Raw genomic sequence first — 9,040 nt, 5'->3', positions numbered from 1 at the left:
GCAGAGTTGTTCAAACTTCTCCTGCGCAACGGTGTGTGTGCCTTTCTTGCCAGCAATAACTGCCACAAAGTCCAGCTTGTTCCAAGCAAGCAAGCTTTATTTACAAGCATATATCATGTGTTAAGTTGTGGGTGGACACAGCAGACGACACAGTGATTTCCAAGCAGCTCTTGTTTATTCTCAGGCTGGAACAGAAGTGAGCTGAAGGCCTCAGCAGCCTGCTTATATAGAACTCAGCTACAAAGCAACAGTAACCACTTTCCGCAGTTAACCAATCCCTGAACGTCACTTTACAATCCTTCTTTTGCATATGCGGACCTGAGTGAAAACTGCAGCAGAATGAACTATATACACACACCCCTAGTGGCCTAGGGTGAGAACTTCAATACATAACATCACGGACATTCTTTCCCCAGAGATACGGACAACATGTCTCTCTCCGGTTAAAAGTGAAACCAGAATGAACAGAAAATAAACATCTGAAGAAGTATCTGAAGAAGTGTGCATGCACACGAAAGCTCATACAAAAACAAACTTAGTTGGTCTCTAAGGTGCTACTGGAAGGAATTTTTTATTTTGTTTTGACTATGGCAGACCAACATGGCTACCCACATGTAACAGAAAATAAACAGTGCATCACAAATCACATAGGCTTCTGTATACGGCAGAACTACCCGGATGTATGACACATCTTCCCTATGGGCGGGGCGGACTGTTGAGCTTATTTAACCCTGTAAGCTCCAAACCTCACAAATCTACTATCTGATTAGATTTATTTTGCAGTCAAGAGATTAAGCTGGACAGTTAACTAAGTGATTGACATATTACTGGAATGTAACTCACAGTGTTCAGTAAAAGGAAGTACAGATTTGAAATAGAGACATGTTTGATAAGAGAACAAGAAGAACATCTGTTTAAAGAAGATTGCAAAATGTTTATTGATTATATGGGGGAATTGTGTACACTTGAAAACGTTGGCAGCATTAAGATAAATTCAAAAGTGTAAATAAGTTTTGATGGATGTAATAATGGAATACTGAATGGTTTAGTTTATGTAAAATATGCAGGGATTTATGTTATGCAAAACGAACCATGGAAAGAGAAGAAGGGAAGTCATTGATATTTCAAGGTTGTTTAAATGAATATTCTAAATTGTAAAACAGAAAATTTCATAAAAGTTATATTAAAAAATGAAATAGAGACACGTTTTAAAATTATCTTTATTGTACATGCAGTTTGCTGTTGGTGTCATAGTAGTCCTTAAAAACAACTACTGGTTATGGCACTTTCTTCTGTCGAAGAAAGGGGGAAAGTCCTCTTTCATCACTAAGATGTCTGGCAATTGGAAGCTTCTGAATGGTCCCCCTGATGTTCATTTTTGAACAGGGTTCACTACTTTCCCCATGAAAAGCATGGGTCCATCATTTGGTGCCAATATGGCAAGAAAGAATGGCTTGTTAAATATGAGATCAATAGGAAAGGAGAGAATAAGACTTTTGAAACCAATGTCTACAGCGGTCACTGCAGCTGCCTCACTACCTTCTTCATGTATATCCAGGACAGCCTCGTGGGTAGCCTGCACACAGGAAGGAAGGAAGGAAGGAAGGAAGGAAGGAAGATATATTCATTTTTGGAAACCATCACAGCCTCCAACATATCACAGATGAGAAGCGAAACACATTTATAATCCCCCTATCCTCATTCCAAGAATCATTTCTCAGTGCTTCCCCCCACCATCACAAACATGCACAAAGAAAAAACCACAACCACACAAGCTCACAAAAACACACACAAGGAAAAAAAACACAAACAAAAATGTACACAAACACATATCCATTGGGTCTAAGGTTTAAATGGCTTCCAGTCAGCCGCCAGTGTGTTGTGTTGTGTTATGTTACGTACTTTCGTGTTGTAAGCCACCCCATGATCCTCAGATGAAGGGCAGTACTTTATTAAACTAACGAATGAGTGAGCCACTGTTGTATGTTTATAGCAGTTTTTCTAAATACTACAAAATTGGATTTTATGTTCGTTTGTTTTGCTAAGCTTGCAGCTGCGGCACAAGATTAACTCCCTGCAGTCAATGTTGTTGATGGATCATCTTTTTTTCGTTTGCTGTTTTTAAATAATGGCGTTTAAGTAGGTCTGCATGTCAAAATATAAGATTTGAACTGCCCCAAGTTGGATATGCAGGCAGTATCCGTTACAAGTTGATGCTCAGTGCAGAAGTCTCGTACATATTTATTTTTATTTATTTTACAAAAATTTATACACCACTTGATTGTAAACATTAAAGCAGTTTACAAATTGTATACCGGTATATGTATATGGGTTTGTTTTCATTCATGTTTTTCTTATGTATTTTTCCTATTTATTTTGAGCATTTTGTGTTATATATTTTGTATTGAGATCTTTGGATGAAAGGCAGTATACAAATTTAATTTAATAAATAACAGCTACTGATCTTTACTTCCCCATGAGTGGTATGGGGGTGTTGTGTATGGCATGTAGGTTTGTGGCGTAGTGGCATAACTGACATATTCAGCTCTATGGAATAAAGGCAGGATGTGCATTTAACAAAGCTACCACTTCCTTTAGACTGCCCCAGGACATCTTGCCCAGAGAATGCTCTCAAAGCATTCCATGCCACTTCCTTTTCTGCTCACAGTTTTGCAGCAAGACAAACCCCCTAATTAGAGGCACACTTGTCACCTGGTTTGCTCTCACACGAATGCATGCATTTGCCCATACTGTATGTGTGTAATGGCAAAAGAGAGAGGGGCTAATTGGGGGGGGGGGGTTGGTAGGGATGAGCCACGATTCCTGCATTGTAGGGGGTTGGGCTAGAGGACCCTTTGTGTTCCTTCCAACTCTACCATTCTATGAGTCTATGAATTATTCTGGGACCTTTACTGGTGGGGCAACTGCATGCACACAAACAAAATTGCATTGCCTTTGAGAATTTTGCTTTGGTTAGGAAAAGTTCCAACACATCTGAAAGACGACTCAGGACCCAGTGTTGTGGAGAAAAGCAAAGCAAAGCAGCCAATCAAAAGATAGTCCAGACTGGAAGTTCTTTAAGACAGGCAGAACCAAGTCACTCCATTCACCTGTGCATATTTACAGGCAATTCTTGTGGCCTCTGAACAAAGGTTTGGAAGGAATTCTTCCTCCTCGTCCTGAGAACCTTGGGCATGTGATTTGAGAAGCACATAGTGGCCCGGTGGGCTTGGTGCTCACCTCAAATGCATGTCAAGCCAAAAGTGCACATACAATGACTCAATGAAAGACAGCATAAGGTGGACCAAGAGTTCCCTTCACCCAGTACTGCCTAGGTTATCTACCCCACTAGACAATTAAATGAAATCAAATACAACTGCAGTCCAACCAATTACTCCCAATCATATGAAGTTCTGTAAAAGGATAGTCCACAACCTCCCAAGGAAGTCCATTCCAGTATAATTTTTAATTATAATTTTAATGTATTTTTAATCTTTTATGGGAAGCCACCTAGAGCGGCTTGGGAAACCCAGCCAGATGGGAGGGGTACAAATCATAGAATCATAGAATCATAGAGTTGGAAGAGACCACAAGGGCCATCCAGTCCAACCCCCTGCCAAGCAGGAAACACCATCAAAGCATTCCTGACAGATGGCTGTCAAGCTTCCGCTTAAAGACCTCCAAAGAAGGAGACTCCACCACACTCCTTGGCAGCAAATTCCACTGTCGAACAGCTCTTACTAAATAAATTATTATTATTATTATTATTATTATTATTATTATTATTATTATTATTATTATTTCCAGATCAAGGGATGTGGTGGACTCTCCTTCCTTGGAGACTTTTAAAGAGAGATTGGATGGCCATCAGTGATTGATGCTTTAGCTGAGATTCCTGCATTGCAGGGGGTTGGACTAGATGACCCTTGGGACCCCTTCCAGCTCTACAATTCTATGATCCTCCTTGTTTTTAATGTTGTGTTTGAGTGTTGTAACACACCCTGGGACCTTACAGTGAAGGGTGGGTAAATTAAATTAAATTAAATACATACATACATACATACATTTTATTAATTTCAACAGGTCAGCTCTGAGTAGTAATAACACTGCATACAACCCCATGTAATTGGTTACTATGGGAAAGAGGCAAAGAGTCCCCTGAGACAGCAAGAGAATGTGGAAAGGTCCAGAGGCCGGTTCTCAATGCTTAGAAGTAAATTTGTCAGTTACTTAATGTTTTTAAAAGCCTGATCTCATACCATAAAATACCCAAGGCATGATATTTACACATGTACTTCGTTAATCTTCAGGCCACTACTTTCAGTAATTCCAGATAGATCAGCATTGTCGCTAAACACATCAGTAATTCCCAGCCCAGAGAGCAGATTGTTGAGATTATAAGATGCAGACATCAAAATTTTTGGAAGGGACAGACGAATTTCTTCCCTAAATGAGAATCGGAACATTGAACACTCAGGAATATACTGCATTTGCAGTGTCAGATCTTCATACACTTAAAGAGAGGCATTTTACAGTTTTAAAACAGATGCCTTCATTCCATACTCTAATACATACGAGAAGAAGAAGAGTTTGGATTTGTTATCCCGCTTTATCACTACCCTAAGGAGTCTCAAAGCGGCTAACATTCTCCTTTCCCTTCCTCCCCCACAACAAACACTCTGTGAGGTGAGTGGGGCTGAGAGACTTCAAAGAAGTGTGACTAGCTCAAGGTGACCCAGCAGCTGCATGTGGAGGAGCGGAGACGTGAACCCAATTCCCCAGATTACGAGTCTACCGCTCTTAACCACTACACCGCACTAACTACTACAAAGGCATTTAGAAACAGCAGAGAAAAGCCTTACCCCCTTTTTAAAGATGTTCTCCACTTGGACAAAGCTTCCTCCCCCATAGCATCCTCCACTTCCTTCAGTTTGCCTTCATCAGGCAGAATGAACAAGGCAGCAGCACCTCCTTTGTGAGGAAGTTCAACTACCCAGCAGGACAGAGCTTCATCGTGGAAATATCTGTAATGCTCAGTGTTTCCCATCATGTCAACTTTCAGTTTTTCCTTCGTCCATAAAAAAATCTTCTTTACGGGTAAGTTTAGGGTTAAAAGGATATTTCCAGTCATCTAAGATGAAAAAGGAGTATCAGCTGCCTGCTGGAGAATGAACCTTCAACTATGGGTATGAAAGCAGTATGTTGAATCAGGAGAGTGCAGACAAAGGAGAAAAGATTACCAAGGGTAAGTCATCATGCTATTGACAGCAAGAAATGGGAAGAGTGGGATCCCGCGGGCTAAAACATGGACTAAGTCAAGTGAAACTGCTTCCTGTGTGGTTTATAAGCATCCGGGGCAGGGATCTTGATGTTGCTGGACTTCACCACCATCAGTATCAGCCAGCATGGCCGATTGTCAGGGATGGTGGGAGATGTTGCCCAAGAACACCTGGAAGCCTTCAGGTTAGCCACCTCAACCTCAACCCCTTTCTTTCTCTAATTCTGCATTAAATGCTACGTCTTTTAGAACTTTCAACTAAATTGCTGGTTCCACTGTAGAAACGCTCCTAAAAACCCCATCTTCAATATACCATTCAAAATATCAACTATAAACACATAGCTTTCAAGCCACCCCTTTGCAACGAATAGCATTGGTGGGCAACGGTGGAAAGTTATGTACTTTAATTAGCAAAGCTTCCTTTGTTTTGAAGGTATAAGTTATTCCTGCCAGTTTTAGCCAATTGAACACAAAGCATTAAATATTTATAACTTAACTTTCTTTAACATACCTTTGAAGTAGATATAGTTCACAAGAACCATGATGGTTTCTCGATCTAAGCCATCAACTGCTTTAGTAATTTTCCCATGGGTTTTCTGTCCCACATAATCATTTATCTGCTTTTCAGCCACTGAGGATTCTTCAAATTTAAAGCTCTCTGTTTTGTACAAGCTTTCGACATCCTCTGAAAACTTAGGAAGAATTTGGTGTGACTGTTTTATCCACATGGCATTTCCTATGTCCGTCTTAGCTCCAGGACTGTTCAGCATCTGAATGAGCTGTTCAAATCCTTTATGGATCTTGCTAGTGTCAATTGAATTCAATCCGAGTCCTTCGTAAATTTGATTTTGGGTGTTGGATTTAGCACCCATGCCGATCATTGAAAACGCCATGGAGATACTCAGAGGAGAGAAGAAGATATTTTTGCCACCCTGGAGTGAAGCTATTTGTCTGGATAATTTAAATGCAAAGTCAGCAATGCTGGAAGCTAGCTTTTCTTGAAGTGGATCGTTATCTCCATGACCATTGTGGGCTTGAAGGACAATCAGTAACAAGGAGAAATGGATGGCGAGTTTCATTGCAGTTTGAGATTTCCTAAACACATAAACAAACAAACAAACAAACAAACAAACAAACAAACAACAGCATATATTAGCACTCTTCTATGGAAACCTACTCAAAGGGATTCTTTTCGTTGTAGAGTAACATTTATTGGGAATGTGTCATTCTCATTTGTTGACTGTTGCCTAGTTTTACACAACACTAGCTCTTTTCTATAGGCTTCCTACTCTAGGAATTTATCTCCTGAGTTGTACGTTCTGCCAGGATTTGGATCCCAGAAGACATTGGGAGCTTACTGTGCCCTTATTGGTCAGAATTAATTTGATCAAATGATTCAGTAAGTGGGTATTACTTATTGTCCCTTTGCACATCTGCATAACTTGCTTGGACTGCCTGGGGCTTCCTCTTGCTCATCATCCTTGCCAGTGATGCTGCACAACATCCTCAGCAGGCTTGCCTTGCATTCTCCCTTCCACAGCACTAATGAAAGGTGTCCTGGTTTTGGGGGGGGGGTCCTGAGCTGCTTCAGCCACTCAGACAGAGAGTACACAACCTCACCAGGGCCTAGTGCTCCTAGAACAGCAGCCTTTTAGAGTCAACCACTTCTGCAAGGGGGCAGGTGGCCTGATGTTAACCTGTACATTCACAGTCATTCAGCTAGCTTTCACTGTCCCTTATTTCTCAGATCATTTGGAACGACTCTGCCCCTGTGGCCTGCCGGAGGTAGAATCTGTTACTCATGTTTTATTACGTTGCCGCTTTTACAATGACATACGCCGTGTTTTTATTTCCCCAGTTATACAAAATCCTTCAAATGATTTTCTATGCCTTGTAGAAGACAGGGACTCTGAGATTACCCTGAAAGTAGCAAAATACTGTGTAGCAGCCATAAAGCTCAGAGAACAAGCGGTGTTATCGCTATGAACAGAACCCTAAATGGCAATTTTTAGCCAATATTTTAAATGCCCCGATTCTAATCTATATATTTTAAATGCTGCTGTATACGTGTATATACGTGTATGGTATTTGCTGGGCAAATTTTAATGTATCACTTTTATATTGTTGATTTAGTGAGTTGGTCTGTGACCGTAAAAATAAATTCATTCATTCTCAGATCATTTGTATACATACCTGGGTTTTCCCCAAAACGTCCTGCTTATTACTTTGACACTTGCTCCTTTGGGCTGAGATGTTTGCTCTTCCCTCTTGCTTGTAGAGTTAGCTCTCTTCTTCCTATGTTACCTTCCATTTATGACCCTGGATTGCTTCTACCTGCTGCTGCTGCAGCAGCAGCCAATTGGGTAAGGACACCAAGATGGTTTCTATCTGATGCTGCGCCAGCTGATATGATCACGACTTCATGGTTTCAAAAACAAGAATATGTGGTGGTTCAGCAACTCAACTGTATCCAGTTCCAGTGAGCTGTAGTTAAACAGTGGGATTTAGGACAAGTTAGATCCCAGAGTATGGCGAGTTTCGCCAGTGAAGTTCAAAGTGAATTGTCATTGAGTAGGGATTCAAGGGAGGATGTGCTTCGTTTCATCACTTCGGAGATGGCAAAAACCGTGCACTAAAGTGTGAAAGTAGTTGTAAAGTAGTTTGATTTCTAAAGCTTCCACAGGGAAACTCATGGTGCCACAAGTGCAAAAACATGGTGTGGAAGTGTCATGATGATATTTGAGGGTTCCACAGCTTTTGTCTCTCTCATATGAGACTCCTGAGGAATGGAAAAGGGAAAAGTTTGAGTAAGAGGAGTACAGACCACTCCTGCCATTTACAATGGCCACTCTCTGTCTAAAAGTGATGACAACTGGTTGGTTTACATGAAAATATCACAGAGTAAATTGATTTGAGCAGAACGTTCTACTATCAGGTTCTCTCAGTGACTGGCAGCAATAATGTTTTGTTTTTAATCTTTCCTGTGCTGCTTACTGGAGGATAAAAGCACCACTCTGAGCTAGCATTTGTCAAGACGTGGCTTTAACCAAACTGAAATCAGGAAGTACATTAAGATTTCCATCATTTCCTCCTGAAACCCAGGAGAGCCTTATTCACAGATGAACAAACTCTTCTAAGAAATTCATGAATTGTGCCAAATGTTTTTAAACATCAAGCCGACATTTTCCCTGCTAACATTTAGAAGAGCTACATCAAGAGGAAAACAGATGTAAACAGATGTATACTAGGGTCTCAATCTGCATACGTACAGGTATATGATGGAAGTTCGTATATGGAATATATGTTTTAATTTACTACATAGAACAGGACACTTAATGTTGAATACAACACATAGTATCAAGAGTACACCAAGTACCTTAGGAATGGAAAGGGGAGCTGTTTGAGTACAATAAAAAAGGAGAAAAACAGACAGCTCTGCCAAATTTTTACTTAATAGAGAAACAGCATTATTGCACTAGAACAAACTATTTTTTAAAATTCATTTTCTTTTTCTATTATTACATACATCACATACCCATAACATTCATAATACAGTCCCCCTTCCCTCCCTCCTGGGGCCTCCCCCAACTTCCACTTCTGGTTTGTTTCCCCCTTATTACACGCTGCTATATCTAAAATTACATTATTTTACTTCCTTATCTACTATATATTATTACTACGGTAATAAAATTGTGAGTGTTTATTTAAATCCTACCATCAAGTCACTAGTCTTCTTTTGTTTCTGCAAATAAAATATAAAAG

General features: G+C 40.3%; 1 pseudogene; it reads right to left on the bottom strand.

Annotated features, from left to right (window-relative positions):
- Positions 1–1,253: 1,253 nt before the first annotated feature.
- On the bottom strand, positions 1,254–6,357 carry LOC117060611 (annotated as a pseudogene).
- Positions 6,358–9,040: the final 2,683 nt, after the last annotated feature.

This window comes from Lacerta agilis, chromosome 1, assembly GCF_009819535.1.
Source record: "Lacerta agilis isolate rLacAgi1 chromosome 1, rLacAgi1.pri, whole genome shotgun sequence".
Classification (NCBI taxonomy): domain Eukaryota; kingdom Metazoa; phylum Chordata; class Lepidosauria; order Squamata; family Lacertidae; genus Lacerta; species Lacerta agilis.
The sequence above is the reverse complement of the archived record's forward strand: the minus strand, read 5'-3'. Positions and strand labels throughout refer to the sequence as shown.